At 40.0% G+C, this 19,489-nt stretch overlaps 1 pseudogene; it reads left to right on the forward strand.

The window, feature by feature from the left end:
• Positions 1–701: 701 nt before the first annotated feature.
• Positions 702–17,453, forward strand: LOC130681084 (chromodomain-helicase-DNA-binding protein 9-like; annotated as a pseudogene).
• The last annotated feature ends 2,036 nt before the right edge of the window (positions 17,454–19,489 follow it).

Below are 19,489 nucleotides of genomic sequence, written 5' to 3' on the forward strand. Positions count from 1 at the left end.
CAGTACCACGTCTTACTCCTAGCCCAGTGTCGCCCTCTTCCTCTTTTTATTTTTTCCTTTACATTTGTTTTCTCCCTTCACTACTGTGTGATTTAGAACGCGGGTGTGAACACCGGGAAGCAAGGTTTCAGCGCCAGCTCTCCACCACTTGAGGTGCGCGCTCTCTGTAGATCAGGACTTGGGGCTGGTCTTTCCTTAGCCAGGCGCCTTTTCCACGGCAGGTGCCTTAGCACCTGGACTGAATCGCTGCATCACCGCGGCGGCGCTTTACTTGCTCCCGACCTTAGCAGCACTGGCGTGTCACCGCGGACGCCGAACGAAAGGAGAACGTGGGCCCGCAACCACGGACGTTTGAGAAGGGGAGCTCTAGAAACCGTCCTTCGCTCCTCGGCAGACCCGGGCTGGCGGGAAGATGCCCAACGCGTGAGTGACCTCGGCGCCGGTCAGCTCGCGGCCGGGGCGTGCCTCCCGGGTCTGACGTGGCGGCGAGGCCGCTAGGAGGGGAGAGGCCGCCGCGAGGGTGTGGCCTGACGTGGCGGCCGCGGCAGGGCGGCGAGGGAAGCCCGGGCCACTGCACTGCCCCGCGCTCCGGCCAGAGGGCGTCCGGCCCCAACACTTACCAGCCCGGGGTTCCTGGAGTAACCGAACCCGCGATTGGGTCGGCGGCACAGCGGGGCCATGTTGGAGCAGGGCGACGACCCCGCCTCCCGTCTCTCTCTACCCCAGGTCCAGCCGCACCTTGAGGGAAAGGAAGCGGCGAAGGGTACCCTCCTTGCTTGGTCGTCCGTCGCGGCAGGAGCCGCGGCGGGTGCTGCAGCGGTCACAGCCGGCGCTCCGAGTCTGGGCCAATCAGCGGCGCGGGCACAAATATGCAAACGGTGCGCCGGTGCTGCCGGAGTGCCGCTCGCAGGGGCTGGTTTGGTGGTGCTGCGGGGTGAACTGGGCCAATTAGCCGGGTGCGTGGCGGCGCGGGGGAGGCGGTGCCCCTTCACCCCTCCCTCTGCTCCCTCCCAGCCACGCGCTGAGGGGCCTGGCCGGACCGCCGGTAAGTGCCGCCGGCGCTGACGCTCGCGGTTGCTACCCGCCGCTTCAGGCGTAGGGAAGAAGTCCGGGGGCCCCGCGGGGCCGCGGCTGCCGCTCAACTGTCAGAGAGAGGCGGGGGCGGGTTCTGTCCTTGGGGTGGTCGCCTGAGGCCGCACCCGCCCGGCCAGGTGAGTGTGTCAGTCTCGGTCGAGGCGGGGGGCGGCGGGTGCGCCTCAGTTATGGCGAAGCCCGAGAGCCAGCGAGCGGCGGTGAGTACGTGCCGCCGCCGCCTGGCCTGGGGGTTGGGGGCGAGCGGGAGGAGCGGTCGGGGCAGGTCGGGCCGCGCCGCTGGAGCTAGGGGTGAGGGGCCCGGAGACAGGGATGCGCGGGGAGGCTGGGGAGGGGACAGTGCCCGCACGTGCGGCCCAGCCAGCCCGTTGCCCGCCCGCGCCTGTTATGGCTGCGGGCTGCTGCCCCCACCCCCCAGCCCGCAGACCCTGAGGTGGGACCCGACCGCCGCGCCTGTTGCGTCTGATGGTGGTGAGGGCAGGGTGGGCAAGCAGGCCGTGGGTGGGCAAGGCCCCCTCTTCCTCACCCCGCTCGAGTTCGGGGCCTCCCCGTCTGCTCCCTCCATCCAGCAGCCTCTCCCCGCCCGCCTGCTTTCTAGCCTCCGTGACTCATGACAGGGCGTCCCGCGCGAGCGCTTGGTGTCCCGAGCCCGGGACGCCCCCGGCGCTTTCCCAGGCCTTGCCTCCTGGCTCACGACTGCATAGCCTTTCCTGTGATCCTTTGCCTCAGGGCCTCTCCACGTCTGCAGCGGGTGCCGTACCCCGCTACTACCGCTGCTTCCTTGGGCTCTGGGTGTGGGACGTGATGGGTGGTTCCAGGGCTCCCTTCGCGGACATCCATCCCAAAGCCAAGCATGACCCGGAAAGTCTGGGTGTCTTATTGGCCTGTTACAGTCTCCAGCTCACAGTGGTTTTCCTGTGGTCTTTTTTTGGTTTTATTTTGCTTTTTTTTTTTTTTTTAAAGAAAAATAAAACTTTGTACAACAAAGACGACAAATTTTTTTTTGAAATTGTGACATAAACTGTTAACACAGTTACTTCCCTGGAAGTCTGGGATTTGACACTGCTGTGACTTTTATCCACTTACGTAAAATAATAATAACTACCTAAAAATTTCCCCATATTAAATAAAGTTTATCTTCATTAATAAAATCACCATGACAACTTAGTTTCCCAGTTTTGCATGCTACTTTTCACCATTTCCTTTTATCTAATTTGAAACTCTCCAGTTTACTTAATCAACTGGGATCTGGTACAGAAAAGAGGCTTTATCTTGTGTAATATTACTTTATCTAAACTGCATAATTGCACAGGTACTTTTTAAAAGAAGGACTAGGTCTACAAACACTTCAGTGTATAGAAGGTGATCTTAATAGGAGGGATTCCACCTTGCGGAGGTAGTTATGGGGGGGAGGGGTGTTTTGCAATGCAAAAGGTGAAGAATGAACATAGTGTTTCTTTTCTGTTGGATTTACAGAATTTGAATTTAAGTGGGACTTGGTGCTAATAACCATCAGCGGGGAGCCTTCCATATGACAGATATGATAAATATTTGTAAACATTGTTGCTTCAAGCAAGTTAAATCTGTGTTATAAATCTTGCAAGACTTTTCTGTGTCTTTTATTGCTTTAACACTTCACATTCAATTGTTTTAGTGTAGTACAAAGAACTGGCCTGTCTCAGTCCTTGGAGAGTTTCCTATAAAACGCAGATCATATAATATAGACATGAAATGCTTTGAGGGAAAGAAGTTGCCTTCCAGATTTGGTTGAGGTATCTTTGGCATACTTGAACAGTTTCGGGAGAGTGGGTATTACTCTTAGAATATTATTTAAAATGTTTTATACCTTTTTATAGAGTTAAAAACGAAAACCTTGTGATTGATTAACTAGGAGAAGGTGTTGTCCCAAGGAAATAGCATTAGGAAAAAAACTGCTGGTGCAACCAGTAAAACGTTTTTGACTGGGAAGTAGTGCTGATTGGAGAGAATCAGGACTGTTACTTTACTACCTGTGTAGCTATAGTCAGGTTTCTTCATTTCTGTGAACTTTAGTTTTCTCCAATTTTACAATTCTGTGATTCTGAGTGTCCCATGAGCTCTGTCCTCAGAAATAACAAAATTTATACCTGGTTTTAAGTGTGAGAGAAGACAGAGGTTTTGAAACAAATAGTGATACAGTTCACCTTCCCTGAAAAGAACATTTTAAAAAATAAATTCAAGTAGGCAGGTACGAATAAAGATAAAGCAGTGTTGTCAGTGGAAAAGGCCATGACAAAGATTAATAATGGAATTTTCGACTTGGAAGAATCTTTAGAAACTTTTAGTTCCAAACACCTTATCTAATATAACAATGTTTTCTACAAGGCATTATAACTTGTATATAACCTCAGCAATTTACCTATGGAAACAAAGGTAGAATTGAAGGAGTGGCTTAATGTATAAATTTAAGAGGCAGGAACTGAAATATGAAATAGAATTACAAATTTAGAAGTAAAATATAGTGAAACTTGTATCAGTAAAATAAAATTTTAGTACATGTGAACATTTTAGATTTTCTAAAGGTTTAGATGTGTTAATTGATATAAACGTAATAAAAGAAAAAGTCACTGAAGTACTCTGACAAATTTAAAAAATGAAATCCTAAAGGTTAAAATATAAAGGAAAAATAAATATGAAGTAATAGGTCTAGTGGGGAAATTTCATCAGGTATCAGTATAGTGAATAAAGAAAAAGGTAATACGGAAATGAGGCAGAGTAAAACGAATTATGAAAATTTACAATGGGTCATCAAGGTAATGTTTGAAATGTCAATTCAGAGGAGATTTATGGACACTGAGGTGATAGAATGATTTTCTTGTAACTTTTTAAATGTCTTATAGCTGTTGTGGTCTTAACGTACGTCTAATATGTTCCACCTCTTCCAATTTTACCCGTCTTTGAATACTCAGGTCAAATTCCATCTTGGGAATAAAATCATCAGTGTAGCCCTTAGGGATTTTCCTTTCTATGAGATTATAGCATTTTTTGTCTCACTTACATGACGTGAGATGTACAACTTCCTGACACTCTTTTCTATTTTATTGCCTTTAAGTCTGCGGGAATACTTTTTGCTCCTACCTTTTAGAAACAGGTGGAAAGCTCATCAAGTGATAACGGGAGACCTAGAGAAGGTGAAGACACTTTGAGGTATAATTTATTTTCGGGACTCCAGGTCATTCACATTCATTAAACAGATTTAGTAAATGACCCCTTTATTAGTCTATTATATTTAATATATATTTATTAAGTGCATATTATTTGATCTTTATTTTTGTAAAATATATAGTCTAATAGTGGAAATGGATAATGAAATGTAAATAAATGTAAAATTACAACGTGATGAATTCAATAAAGGAAGAGAATGGTACTGTAAGAGAAATGGGGAGGCCTTTAGATTATGTGCTCAGGCCTCTCAGGTGGTGATATTTAATCCAAACATAATAAGAAGCTAGACAGGAAAAGGGTTTCCTGGAAGAGAAAAATATGTGTGAAAGTAAGAAAGATGTTGAAAGAAATGAAACTTCAGAGTGGCAGAACCATACTAATAATAGAGGAAAACTGCAAGGTGAAGTCAATGATAGGCAGAGAGCATATTCTACAGGGTCTTGCAGAGCATGTTAAAGACTTGGGTTTTACTAAGGATGTTGTAATCATTGAAGATTTTGAAGCACAAGGGTAAGAAGATTTACATTTTTTAAATCACTTTGAGAATGGATTGAGGAAGAGTAAAAGCCAAGATACTGTACTATTAGCAGTTGTTGAGGTAAGCCATGGTGGTAGCAAGGTAACAAGATAGCAGCTATAGAGATGGAAAAATACATAGTATGTATTTATGAATATCATAGTATATAATATAATTTGGTATGCTATATAGAGAGAGACCAAGGAGGTAGGAATAGCAGGGGAATTGACAACTAAGATGATGGATGGAATGTTAAAGGAAAGGTGTCAAAAGTGACCTCCAGGTTCCTGGTTTGAGCAACTAGATAGATGGTGGTGAGATTTACTGAGATGAAGATGAGGGGGAGAAAAGGTTTGTCAAGAAACCAAGTTTTGAACACCGTCCCCAGACAGGTGCTTTAGAAGGTAGGGACTGCCTTTATCTGAATGAGTGTGCCTCTGTCAGGTTTTGCTCTGTGTGTGGCACCATACTATGACATTTTCATAGTGTGTATTTTAAGAGAGGCAGGAGCAAGCTTCCTGTTTATGTTATAAAAATTGGTTACTTTTGAACAGTGCACTTCAGTTTTTGAAAGTCTACTTGGAAATATTAATACAGATTATATTAGATATGAAGGTTGAAAAAAATGTAGTATTAGACAGCTTTAGGTATTATTTGGGTGATAGTGCAGAATGCAAGTCTCATAGTCTTAATATTCTCAAAAAAGTAGCATTCTTTAAAGTTACTAGCTTGTAAGCAGCCTAATGTTAAGTTTATCATTTTTAATGAGACTTCTGGTGCTTATAAGTAAAAATTACAACTCAGGTCACTAGCAGGTATTACATATCAAATTTATCTGTAGATACTCATTTTTTTTTTTAAATAATTATTTTTTATTGAAGGGTAGTTGACGCACAGTATTACATTACATTAGTTTCAAGTGTACAACACAGTGGTAGAACATTTATATACATAATTCTAGGTTCCAGCTATCACCCTACCAAGCTGTTACAATATCTTGACTATATTCCTTATGCTATACATTACATCCCGGTTACTTATTTATTTTACCATTGGAAGTCTGTCCTTTTTTTTTTTTTTTTTTTTTGTGAGGGCATCTCTCATATTTATTGATCAAATGGTTGTTAATGACAATAAAATTCTGTATAGGGGAGTCAATGCTCAATGCACAATCATTAATCCACCCGAAGCCTAATTTTCGTCAGTCTCCAATCTTCTGAGGCATAACAAACAAGTTCTTACATGGAGAACAAATTCTTACATAATGAATAAGTTACATAGTGAACAGTACAAGGGCAGTCATCACAGAAACTTTCGGTTTTGCTCATGCATTATGAACTATAAACAGTCAGTTCAAATATGAATACCCATTTGGTTTTTATACTTGATTTATATGTGGATACCACATTTTTCTCTTTATTATTATTATTTTTAATAAAATGCAGAAGTGGTAGGTAGATACAAGATAAAGGTAGAAAACATAGTTTAGTGTTGTAAGAGAGCAAATGTAGATGATCAGGTGTGTGCCTGTAGACTATGTGTTAATCCAAGCTAGACAAGGGCAATAAAACATCCACGTATGCAGAAGATTTCTCTCAGAACAGGGGGGGTGAGGTTCCAAGCCTCACCTCTGTTGATCCCCAATTTCTCACCTGATGACCCCCCTGCGACTGTGCCTGTCTTAGGTTGTTCCTCCCTTGAGGAATCTTACCCATCTCTGGCTAACCAGTCATCTTCCGGGGCCATACAGGGAAATGGAAAGTTGGTAAGTGAGAAAGAAGCCTTATTGTTTGAAATGGTTAGCTTTTTATTTCTTTGCATATTTATGCCCTGTAGTTTCTATGCCCAGCATTTGTCTTGAGGTATCTTTATCACTTGGAAGAATTATGATACTTGGTAAATTTGATATGAGGCACGAATTCTATTTAAGGGTTGTAATTAGGAAGGAAGAAGAAAAGCTATAGAAGTAGCAGGCAGCAGAAAACATGGGAAGATTGATTATTTCTTTGACATATCTTCTTATAGAGTAACTTCAGCATGTATAGGTTTTTAGCTACTACTTAAATTGCGCACACACATTAACATAATAGGAGTATAGTTACATAACCAAAGCATATCTGTAATTACCAGCCGGCACCTTAGGCATTTGTGAAAACTTATCTATGATATGGTGGATATTGTCCAACTGAACTTGAACAGTCTGAGAGAAATCAGACAAATTAAAACAACCCATTCCTGGGGAATGTTCACCTACCTTATGTTCTTTTAACAGTAAATAGTCTGTAGTTGTAAGATTTTGGAGCGCTACAATTTGCACTTCTCCTAATTCTTGGTTGAGTTCCAACAGTATAGATCCAGTCAAATTTGTTGTTTTACTGTATGCACAGGCCAGCTTAGATATCTCCTTCATTCCCATGGCAAGTCCAGGAGCTGGTGGGATGAGTGCATCTACAGCTGTAGCAGTGCGTGGATCTTTGTTGGGGTTTCTTGATGATCATCTTCTGGCATGAGTCTTCCAGAGAGTGCAGATGTTGAAAGTTCTCTTTCATATCGTATCTTAGTTCATTTTCGGGGTAGCCCAATTAGGCTTTGATCTTCTGTATAAACGCAAACAGGCCCTTTGCCTACACTTGTATATGCCCTTTATACCCTTGTGTAGAACTCATTGGAGGTTACCACACAGGAACTGTCCTTTTTTTTTTTTTTTTTTTTTTTTTTTGTTTTGTTTTTGATATCACTAATCTACACTTACATGAAGAGTATTATGTTTACTAGGCTTTCCCCTATATCAGGTCTCCCCTATAAAACCCTTTACAGTCACTGTCCATCAGCATAGCAAAATGTTGTAGAATCACTACTTGCCTTCTCTGTGTTGTACAGCCCTCCCTTTTCTCCTACCCCCCATGTATGCTAATCTTAATACCCCCCTACTTCTCCCCGCCACTTATCCCTCCCTACCCACCCATCCTCCCCAGTCCCTTTCCCTTTGGTACCTGTTAGTCCATTCTTGAGTTCTGTGATTCTGCTGCTGTTTTGTTCCTTTAGTTTTTCCTTTGTACTTATATTCCACAGATAAGTGAAATCATTTGGTATTTCTCTTTCTCCGCTTGGCTTGTTTCACTGAGCATAATACCCTCCAGCTCCATCCATGTTGCTGCAAATGGTTGGATTTGCCCTTTTCTTATGGCTGAGTAGTATTCCATTGTGTATATGTACCACATCTTTATCCATTCATCTATCGATGGACATTTAGGTTGCTTCCAATTCTTGGCTATTGTAAATAGTGCTGCGATAAACATAGGGGTGCACTGATCTTTCTCATACTTGATTGCTGCATTCTTAGGGTAAATTCCTAGGAGTGCAATTCCTGGGTCAAATGGTAAGTCTGTTTTGAGCATTTTGATGTACCTCCATACTGCTTTCCACAATGGTTGAACTAACTTACATTCCCACCAGCAGTGTAGGAGGGTTCCCCTTTCTCCACAGCCTCGCCAACATTTGTTGTTGTTTGTCTTTTGGATGGCAGCCATCCTTACTGGTGTGAGGTGATACCTCATTGTAGTTTTAATTTGCATTTCTCTGATAATTAGTGATGTGGAGCATCTTTTCATGTGTCTGTTGGCCATCTGTATTTCTTTTTTGGAAAACTGTCTGTTCAGTTTCTCTGCCCATTTTTCAATTGGGTTATTTGTGTTTTGTTTGTTGAGGCGTGTGAGCTTTTTATATATTCTGGACGTCAAGCCTTTATCGGATGTGTCATTTTCAAATATATTCTCCCATACTGTAGGGATCCTTTTTGTTGTATTGATGGTGTCTTTTGCTGTACAGAAGCTTTTCAGCTTAATACAGTCCCACTTACTCATTTTTACTGTTGTTTTCCTTGCCCGGGGAGAAATGTTCAAGAAGAGGTCACGCATGTTTATGTCTAAGAGGTTTTTGCCTATGTTTTCTTCCAAGAGTTTAATGGTTTCATGACTTACATTCAGGTCTTTGATCCATTTTGAGCTTACTTTTGTATATGGGGTTAGACAATGGTCCAGTTTCATTCTCCTACATGTAGCTGTCCAGTTTTGCCAGCACCATCTGTTGAAGAGACTGTCATTTCGCCATTGTATGTCCATGGCTCCTTTATCAAATATTAACTGACCATATATGTCTGGGTTAATGTCTGGATTCTCTAGTCTGTTCCATTGGTCTGTGGCTCTGCTCTTGTGCCAGTACCAAATTGTCTTGATTACTATGGCTTTATAGTGGAGCTTGAAGTTGGGGAGTGAGATCCCCCCTACTTTATTCTTCTTTCTCAGGATTGCTTTGGCTATTCGGGGTATTTGGTGTTTCCATATGCATTTTTGAATTATTTGTTCCAGTTCATTGAAGAATGTTGCTGGTAGTTTCATAGGGATTGCATCAAATCTGTATATTGCTTTGGGCAGGATGGCCATTTTGACGATATTAATTCTTCCTAGCCACGAGCATGGGATGAGTTTCCATCTGTTAGTGTCCCCTTTAATTTCTCTTAAGAGTGACTTGTAGTTTTCAGAGTATAAGTCTTTCACTTCTTTGGTTAGGTTTATTCCTAGGTATTTTATTTTTTTTGATGCAATTGTGAATGGAGTTGTTTTCCTGATTTCTCTTTCTGTTGGTTCATTGTTAGTGTATAGGAAAGCCACAGATTTCTGTGTGTTGATTTTGTATCCTGCAACTTTGCTGTATTCCGATATCAGTTCTAGTAGTTTTGGGGTGGAGTCTTTAGGGTTTCTTATGTACAGTATCATGTCATCTGCAAATAGTGACAGTTTAACTTCTTCTTTACCAATCTGGATTCCTTGTATTTCTTTATTTTGTCTGATTGCCATGGCTAGGACCTCCAGTACTATGTTAAATAACAGTGTAGAGAGTGGGCATCCCTGTCTAGTTCCCGATTTCAGAGGAAATGCTTTCAGCTTCTCGCTATTCAATATAATGTTGGCTGTGGGTTTATCATAGATGGCCCTTATTATGTTGAGGTACTTGCCCTCTATTCTCATTTTGCTGAGAGTTTTTAACATGAATGGATGTTGAACTTTGTCAAATGCTTTTTCAGCATCTATGGAGATGATCATGTGGTTTTTGTCTTTCTTTTTGTTGATGTGGTGGATGATGTTGATGGACTTTCGAATGTTGTACCATCCTTGCATCCCTGGGATGAATCCCACTTGGTCATGGTGTATGATCCTTTTGATGTATTTTTGAATTCGGTTTGCTAATATTTTGTTGAGTATTTTTACATCTACATTCATCAGGGATATTGGTCTGTAGTTTTCTTTTTTGGTGGGGTCTTTGCCTGGTTTTGGTATTAGGGTGATGTTAGCTTCATAGAATGAGTTTGGGAGTGTCCCCTCCTCCTCTATTTTTTGGAAAACTTTAAGGAGAATGGGTATTATGTCTTCCCTGTATGTCTGATAAAATTCCGAGGTAAATCCATCTGGCCCGGGGGTTTTGTTCTTTGGTAGTTTTTTGATTACCTCTTCAATTTCGTTGCTGGTAATTGGTCTGTTTAGATTTTCTGTTTCTTCCTGGGTCAATCTTGGAAGGTTATATTTTTCTAGGAAGTTGTCCATTTCTCCTAGGTTTCCCAGCTTGTTAGCATATAGGTTTTCATAGTATTCTCCAATAATTCTTTGCATTTCCGTGGGGTCCGTCGTGATTTTTCCTTTCTCGTTTCTGATACTGTTGATTTGTGTTGACTCTCTTTTCTTCTTAATAAGTCTGGCTAGAGGCTTATCTATTTTGTTTATTTTCTTGAAGAACCAGCTCTTGGTTTCATTGATTTTTGCTATTGTTTTATTCTTCTCAATTTTATTTATTTCTTCTCTGATCTTTATTATGTCCCTCCTTCTGCTGACCTTAGGCCTCATCTGTTCTTCTTTTTCCAATTTCGATAATTGTGACATTAGACCATTCATTTGGGATTGCTCTTCCTTTTTTAAATATGCTTGGATTGCTATATACTTTCCTCTTAAGACTGCTTTTGCTGTGTCCCACAGAAGTTGGGGCTTAGTGTTGTTGTTGTCATTTGTTTCCATATATTGCTGGATCTCCATTTTGATTTGGTCATTGATCCATTGATTATTTAGGAGCGTGTTGTTAAGCCTCCATGTGTTTGTGAGCCTCTTTGCTTTCTTTGTACAGTTTATTTCTAGTTTTATGCCTTTGTGGTCTGAAAAGTTGGTTGGTAGGATTTCATTCTTTTAGAATTTTCTGAGGCTCTTTTTGTGGCCTAGTATGTGGTCTATTCTGGAGAATGTTCCATGTTCACTTGATAAGAATGTATATCCCGCTGCTTTTGGATGTAGAGTTCTATAGATGTCTATTAGGTCCATCTGCTCTACTGTGTTGTTCAGTGCTTCCGTGTCCTTACTTATTTTCTGCCCAGTGGATCTATCCTTTGAGGTGAGTGGTGTGTTGAAGTCTCCTAGAATGAATGCATTGCAGTCTATATCCCCCTTTAGTTCTGTTAGTATTTGTTTCACATATGCTGGTGCTCCTGTGTTGGGTGCATATATATTTAGAATGGTTATATCCTCTTGTTTGACTGAGCCCTTTATCATTATGTAGTGTCCTTCTTTATCTCTTGTTACTTTCTTTGTTTTGAAGTCTATTTTGTCTGATATTAGTACTGCAACCCCTGCTTTCTTCTCACTGTTGTTTGCTTGAAATATGTTTTTCCATCCCTTGACTTTTAGTCTGTACATGTCTTTGGGTTTGAGGTGAGTTTCTTGTAAGCAGCATATAGATGGGTCTTGCTTTTTTATCCATTCTGTTACTCTGTGTCTTTTGATTGGTGCATTCAACCCATTAACATTTAGGGTGACTATTGAAAGATATGTACTTATTGCCATTGCAGGCTTTAAATTCGTGGTTACCAAAGGTTCAAGGTTAGCCTCTTTAGTATCCTACTGTCTAACTTAGCTCTCTTATTGAGCTGTTATATACACTGTCTGGAGATTCTTTTCTTCTCTCCCTTCTTGTTCCTCCTCCTCGATTCTTCATATGTTGGGTGTTTTGTGCTGTGCTCTTTCTAGGAGTGCTCCCATCTAGAGCAGTCCCTGTAAGATGTTCTGTAGAGGTGGTTTGTGGAAAGCAAATTCACTCAGCTTTTGTTTGTCTGGGAATTGTTTAATCCCACCGTCATATTTGAATGATAGTCGTGCTGGATACAGTATCCTTGGTTCAAGGCCCTTCTGTTTCATTGTATTAAATATATCATGCCATTCTCTTCTGGCCTGTAGGGTTTCTGTTGAGAAATATGATGTTAGCCTGATGGGTTTCCCTTTATAGGTGACCTTTTTCTCTCTAGCTGCCTTTAAAACTCTTTCCTTGTCCTTGATCTTTGCCATTTTAATTATTATGTGTCTTGGTGTTGCCCTTCTTGGATCCTTTCTGTTCGGGGTTCTGTGTATTTCTGTGGTCTGTTCGATTATTTCCTCCCCCAGTTTGGGGAAGTTTTCAGCAATTATTTCTTCTAAGATACTCTCCATCTCTTTTCCTCTCTCTTCTTCTTCTGGGACCCCTATAATACGGATATTGTTCCTTTTGGATTGGTCACACAGTTCTCTTAATATTGTTTCATTCCTGGAGATCCTTTTGTCTCTCTCTATGTCAGCTTCTATGCGTTCCTGTTCTCTGATTTCAGTTCCATCAATGGCCTCTTGCGTTCTATCCATTCTGCTTATAAACCCTTCCAGAGTTTGTTTCATTTCTGTGATCTCCTTTCTGGCATCTGTGATCTCCCTCCGGACTTCATCCCCTTTCTCTTCTGTATTTCTCTGCGTCTGTGTCAGCATGTTTATGATTCTTATTTTGAATTCTTTGTCAGGAAGACTGGTTAGGTCTGTCTCCTTCTCTGGTGTTGTCTCTGTGATCTTTGTCTGCCTGTAGCTTTGCCTTTTCATGGTGATAGGAATAGTTTGCAGAGCTGGGACGAGTCACGGCTGGAAGAACTTCCTTTCTTGTTGGTTTGTGGCCCTCCTCTTCTGGGAGACCAGCGACCTCTAGTGGCTTGTGCTGCGCAGCTGCGCGCAGACAGGGTTTCTGCTTCCTGGCAGGCTGCTACGGAGTTAATCTCCGCTGTTGCTGTGGGCGTGGCCTGGCTCGGGCAGCTACTCCAAAGTGGTGGAGTCGCGTTGGAGCAGGAGCGGCTGGGAGGCTATTTATCTCCGTAAGGGGCCTCCCTGCTCCCTGCAGCCCAGGGGTTAGGGTGCCCAGAGATCCCCGGATTCCCTACCTCGGATTAAGTGTCCCGCCCTACCCCTTTAAGACTTCCAAAAAGCACCCGCCAAAACAAAACAACGCACACCAAAAAAAAAAAAAGAATAAAATTTTTTTTTTAATTAAAAGAAAAGGTGGTCACTCGTTTTTCTTTATTCTCTGGTGCCAGCCTCGGGCCTCTGCTCACCGGTCTTGCTGCCCTGTTTCCCTTGTATTGGGGTCCCTATCCCTTTAAGACTACCAAAAAGCGTTTGCCAAAACAAAACAGCAGAAAATAAAAAATTTTTTTTTAAATTTAAAAAATGGGCGCTCGCTTTTCTGGTGTCCTCCTGCACCAGGCCACTGGTGCCCGCTCACTGTTCTTGCTGCCCTCTTTCCCTGGTATTGGGGTCCCTATCCTTTTAAGACTTCCAAAAAGCGGTCGCCAATACAAAGCAGCAAAAAAAAAATAAAAAAAAATAAAAAAATGGTCATGCGCTTTTCTTATGTCCTCCAGCGCCCGGCCTCCGGTGCCCGCTCACTGTTCTTGCTGCCCTGTTTTCCTAGTATCCAGGGCCCCCTGTGCACGTACTGTCTCTGGGCCCGGATGGCTGGGGCTGGGTGTTCGGCAGCCCTGTGCTCCGTCTCCCTCCCGCTCTGCCTATTCTTCTCCCCCCGGGAGCTGGGGGGATGGGTGCTCGGCTCCCGCCGGGCCGGGGCTTGTATCTTACCCCCTTCGCGAGGCGCTGGGTTCTCTCAGGTGCGGATGTGGTCTGGATATTGTCCTGTGTCCTCTGGTCTTTATTCTAGGAAGGGTTGTCTTTGTTATATTTTCATAGATATATGTTGTTTTGGGAGGAGATTTCCGCTGCTCTACTCACGCCGCCATCTTCCGCCCCTCCTATTTCTGCATTTAAATAGAAGACATTTTGTTTAGGAAATTTGTTTTTCCTAAAATGGACCTCCCAAAATAGAAGTTCTGGAAAAGCGTCTTAGGCCTGTGCTAATTTTGAAATAAACTAATACTTAGAAAAGCATGAACCCCCTTTTGTGATTTTTGTGCAAGACAGTTGGGGGTGGGGCACAGAACCATAAACATTTGTTGAAATGTTTGTTACAATCATACAAGCCTGAAGAAAAATTGGCCAGCTATTTTTGCATATTAGTAACCTATTAGATCCTTTCCACACATAAATTTTTTTGTGTGTGTATATACACATGCTTATAAATAGTATTTTCTTGAGGCTATCTGAAAACTTAATTATTGCTTAGCTTAAGCTACTGTTTGTTTCTGCCTCAGCTTTATTATCAGTACACATTTACACAGTTTAGTATAAATAAGCAACATATGTATTTCAAATGATTTAGGGAGATATGCTTCAGCACAGAATAATGACTGCATAACTGTACAAAGGTGCTTGCTTTTACTGCACAGATGTTTACATCAGTTGGCTGCTGGGAGGGCTTATCTTGTGTGGTAGATGCGCAAAAGGACCATGGTAGCAATATGTTGGGACATTCATTCCCAACATACCACATGTCTGTTTTCTGTCAGATGACTAGATAGCTAACTGTTCTCTTTTTGGGCCAGCTTTCATGACCTCATATTCTTCTTCTTGATGAATTTTCACATATACCGTATGAAATAATAGATTTAATCTGTTCAAGAGGTCTAGAGCAGAAGATCATGACACTTATCAGAGGACTTTAAGTCAGCTATCTTAACAAGACATAACTTTGAAGTGTAATACATCTGTTTTATACAAGCCACAGCTTCTGGGGAGTGATGGCCACTTCATGGTATGGGTGAGGGTCTGGCATACCATTCTCAAGTTTACTTTACATTCTGTCATCCTAATATATGAACTTCAAAACAAATGAAAGAAATTTCCTTCATTTTAAATCCATATAATCATGTCCCCTACACCAGCACTTTTTTTCCTTGTGGAGAATATTAGCTATTTCCTTGTGGAGAATATTACCCTACCAAAAAGTACAATACACTGAGATTTCTTTTTTTAAGTTATATGTAAGCTTTGTTTGTAGAACTTTGATGAATACTCATTATTAAGCTTTAATTGCTTTTCTTATTTCTCTAGGATTCCGACACTTCATGATATGTCATTATCTAGAGCAATAATGAATGTTGACCTGTTTTGGATTAGTTGATGACCTTTGGAAATGATCCAGTAATACCTATTACAAAGAAGCTGAGTATAGTCTATTTGGAGTGAACAGCCCAGATTGCTCCTGAATTTTCCGAGATGACAGATCCAATGATGGACTTTTTTGATGATGCCAATCTTTTTGGTGAAACCTTAGAAGGTTTGTCAGATGATGCATTTGTACAACCAGGACCTGTTTCACTAGTCGATGAATTGAACTTGGGTGCAGAATTTGAACCTTTGCACAGAGACTCACTGAACCATGTTCAGGGTACTCCAACACATCAGAAAATGACTGATTATGAGCAGTTAAATCAGTTTGATTCAATGAAATTTCATCCAGTTAATCAGTCTTTTGGTAGCCCAGCTGAACATGTGTTATCTCCACACCCTCAGTTTAATTGTTCTCCAGTCCACCCCCAAAACCAACCCAATGGTTTGTTTCCAGATGTAGGAGATGGTAGTCCAATGTGGGGCCATCAGACAGCTACTAGCATTTCAAATCAAAATAGGTCTCCTTTTCACCAACAAGGACATTCTCACTCTATGCATCACAATAAAAGCTTTATGGCACACCATGATTTTACCTTATTTCAGGCCAATGAACAACAAACAGTGCACTTCACTTCACTCACAGCAAAACCGAAATAATCTTAACACAGGGCAAAGTTCTCTAGGCCAGTCTAAAAATTTTATGGATGTTAATGTTTCTGGTCCATACAGAGTCAGTGTTAACCACCCACCACACATTTCTAATGCATCTACTTCACAACAGTCTCTTTCGATGCAGCAATTTTCGCAAACGCCAAATCCTTCAGTACACTTCCTCAAGTGTGGCAGTCGTCAGGAAGGAAATTTTAATGGACCTTCTCCAAGTATGACTTCTTGTTCTGTCAGTAATTCACAGCAGTTTTCTTCTCACTATTCCTTTTCCAGTAATCATGTATCACCAGTCTCCTCCAGCCCTCTGCAGTTATTGGACCTAATCATACAAATCAGACTTTACCTGATTTTCCTGGAAGTAATTCCTTTTCACTTCGTAGGGGAATGAAGCAAGAATCCCCTCAGCCTATGCTAAATCCCAATATGTCACTCAATTCAAATAATTTCCAAATGTTGCATTCATCACATCCTCAGGGTAATTACAGCAATTCAAAATTATCTTCTGTGTACATGAACTTCCCAGATCCTGTTGATTCAGGAAGCCAAATGGTCCATTTCAGTGATCATGTAGGAACTAATGGCTTTTCATCTTTAGAAGAGAATTTACTTCATCAGGTAGAATCTCAGACTGAATCATTCACAGGACTTGATCCAGAGGACCTCCTTCAGGAAGATCTCCTTCCCCAATTTGACGACGAGTCAACATTTGGGCAAGATAATTCAAGTCATGTTTTAGATCATGACCTTGATCGGCAGTTTACTTCACATCTTGTAACGTGGCCTTCTGATTTGGCTCAAACTCAGTTACATGGTCAGGCTGGTCTTGGCATTCATCACTTCCTAATCATCAACATTTACACGACAGAAATCGCCTGTACTTACAGAGATAGGTATGTATCTTTTATTTTGGTGTTTTGGAAGGGTTAGCTTTTACTCGTTGAGTTAATTTTACATGAGACATTCAAGATTTTCAGCAATTCTGTTAATATGTATGTTTGGGCATAAGTTTCCATCGGTTTTATATTGTGGAAATGATTCATTGATGCACTCAAAGCAGTAGACTATTTCTATATTTAGAAAATTGTAAGTTTTTAAAAACTTCTTTGTAACTTTGAATTTTGATTGTCTTTAAAAGATCTATTATCAAAAGCAAAAACTTAACTAAGGGAAACAATAGGAACATTTTTTTGCAAATATGATGAGCATAGGGTTAGTATTGCTCTAAAAAGCTCATATAAATTGATAAACTTAAGATCTTAGTTGATAACTAGATAAAGCATATGAGCTGAAATTCACAAAAGATGAAATTGAATTTGTAAACGCAACATTCACAATAATATGCAACCTTAATGATTGAATTTGCAGTGTGGTTTCCTGTTTACCTGTTAGGAAAAAATTTTTAATATTAGTGGTGGTAAATTTATGGTGAAATTGGAGCTTACATAGCTTTGTTAATTGATACAAATATATCGGAAAACAATCTGGTCATCGTATTTTGGGGTATAAAAATACTTTATTATAGTAATCCCCAAATAGCAAAAATAATATATTCAAAAATATTTATATTATTTTATCTATAAGGGAGAACTGGAAAGAGTATAATTTGTTATCATAGCCATGACAGACTGTTACTGACCTGAAGATTAACACTGAGAATATGTTAATGATGGGAAAAGCATAATTCAAAATTATGATCACAGTAAAATGATTAACAATTCAGGCTTTGGTATCAGACTACTTGGGTTTTAGTTCTTGGATCCTGTTACATATTAGATGTGTGGCTTTTAGCTAGTTATATAATTTTTGTTATATACCTAATAGGCTGTATTAGGTATCTACCTAATAGGGCTTTGGTAAAGATGGAAAGAGTTATAACGTAAAAGTACTTAGAACTGTGCCTAGGGTATAGTAAGCACTTAATAAACATTATTGTAATTATGTTTCTTTTTCATAGCAGTATGAAGATATGTTTAGGGTAGTATAATTAATTGTATTTTGCTCTCTGTTCTTTTCATGTAAAATACTACTTTTATAATAAAAATTGTATTTAATGTAATATCTTACATATTTCTGAAATCCTTTTAAATTAAGGATTTATAAAATGCTTCAATACCTTGGTTACCTGTGAGATTTGGTAGACAATGAAATATACCATAGTTCTTAAAATTAAATATTTAGGGACCGTTTTTTCATTTCAAAGTCTTGAAATGTTTGAAAAAGATAAGATCTTTATCTTTTATTGGGGTTGATTTTAGTTCTGTTTCAAATATTATTTAAAGGACATCTTTTGAAACGTCTAAATTGATTTTAAGAGACTTTAAGGCATTTGTAAACCTTCCCCTCCCCTTCTTGTGGTCTGCATAGAATGTTATGATCTTGCTCCCTCTACTGGAAGATCACGTATCTTAATTAGAAGGACCCTAGGAAAAACATCTGATTTGAACCGAGGGTCATCTATTTACTTCATATATATATATCTATGAATATATATATATATTTTTTTTATTACAATGCTTTTTTATTACAATAGATATCTTAGACAATACTGTAATTGTTAGATTTAGAGGTGTTCCACATTATTACATCAACAGTGTGAATTTCTGACAGAGGCAAAACTGAGCACCATAATATAAAAATAGAAAGTCCATGCTCGATTCCTGACTAGTTTGACTAATCATTTTGTCTGGTATATAATTGATGTTATGAAGTCTGAAATTTGTTAACATTATTTTTCTGAATTTTATTTTTCTAAGGCTTTGTCATCATTTTAGTTTAGTTTTGTTTTTAATTCATGTTTTTACTAAGCATGTTCTGTTGGCTTTATAAAGCAGTAAAGACTCCCTTTTATAGATTTGAAATGAATGGAAGGTAATTATAAATAAGTAGTTCCTAGTATTACCAAATGGGTAGTACTAGCTGAGAGAAATTGTTTTCCAATCCATCGTAAGCAACTTTTAATAAATCATCATATTCTGTACTGATAAACTCATCAGGCTTTATTTAAATCTACTCACTTTTTTGTCTGAGTTTGTTTTGTTTTGCCAACCTGTTCTTTTTGTGACATGTTCAAGTGCTGATAAGGGGCAATCTGAAATACTTCTTTGAAAGTTCTCAAGTTTCCTATTATTTCTTACTGTTAAGAGTAAAAATCTGGAGTTGCTGTTTGTGGGGATGAAGAATGGAGAGGAATTGGTAGAGAAGATAGGGGATTGATATTATGATTATGACTTATGGATTGCTTATAGATTTTATATATACTGAGTTATGTCACTCTAGGTGAAATTCAAATGATTTCATATGTGTAATTTATAACAAATTTTGACAGCTTAAAAGTTTTTTGCCTATGTAATTTTGGCATGTTCCAGATTGTTATTGTTACTACATAGCCAAAAGGTTATATTAATAAGGAATTCTTACATTATTATGGTGCATTCCTAGGTTGTATGGAAAGAAATTTTTTCTTAGGTTTTTATAACTCTTAATTGCAATAATTTCCTTTTAGACTATTGGTAAATATGCATAAAAGCTAAGAGATTAAAAAATGATTAAGTGATGTAATTTTGTTTATTAAAAATAAGGTACATTTTGTTGTAGTCAAAACAAGATACCTTTTATCTCC

Source organism: Manis pentadactyla, chromosome 15 (genome assembly GCF_030020395.1).
Source record: "Manis pentadactyla isolate mManPen7 chromosome 15, mManPen7.hap1, whole genome shotgun sequence".
Lineage (NCBI taxonomy): Eukaryota > Metazoa > Chordata > Mammalia > Pholidota > Manidae > Manis > Manis pentadactyla.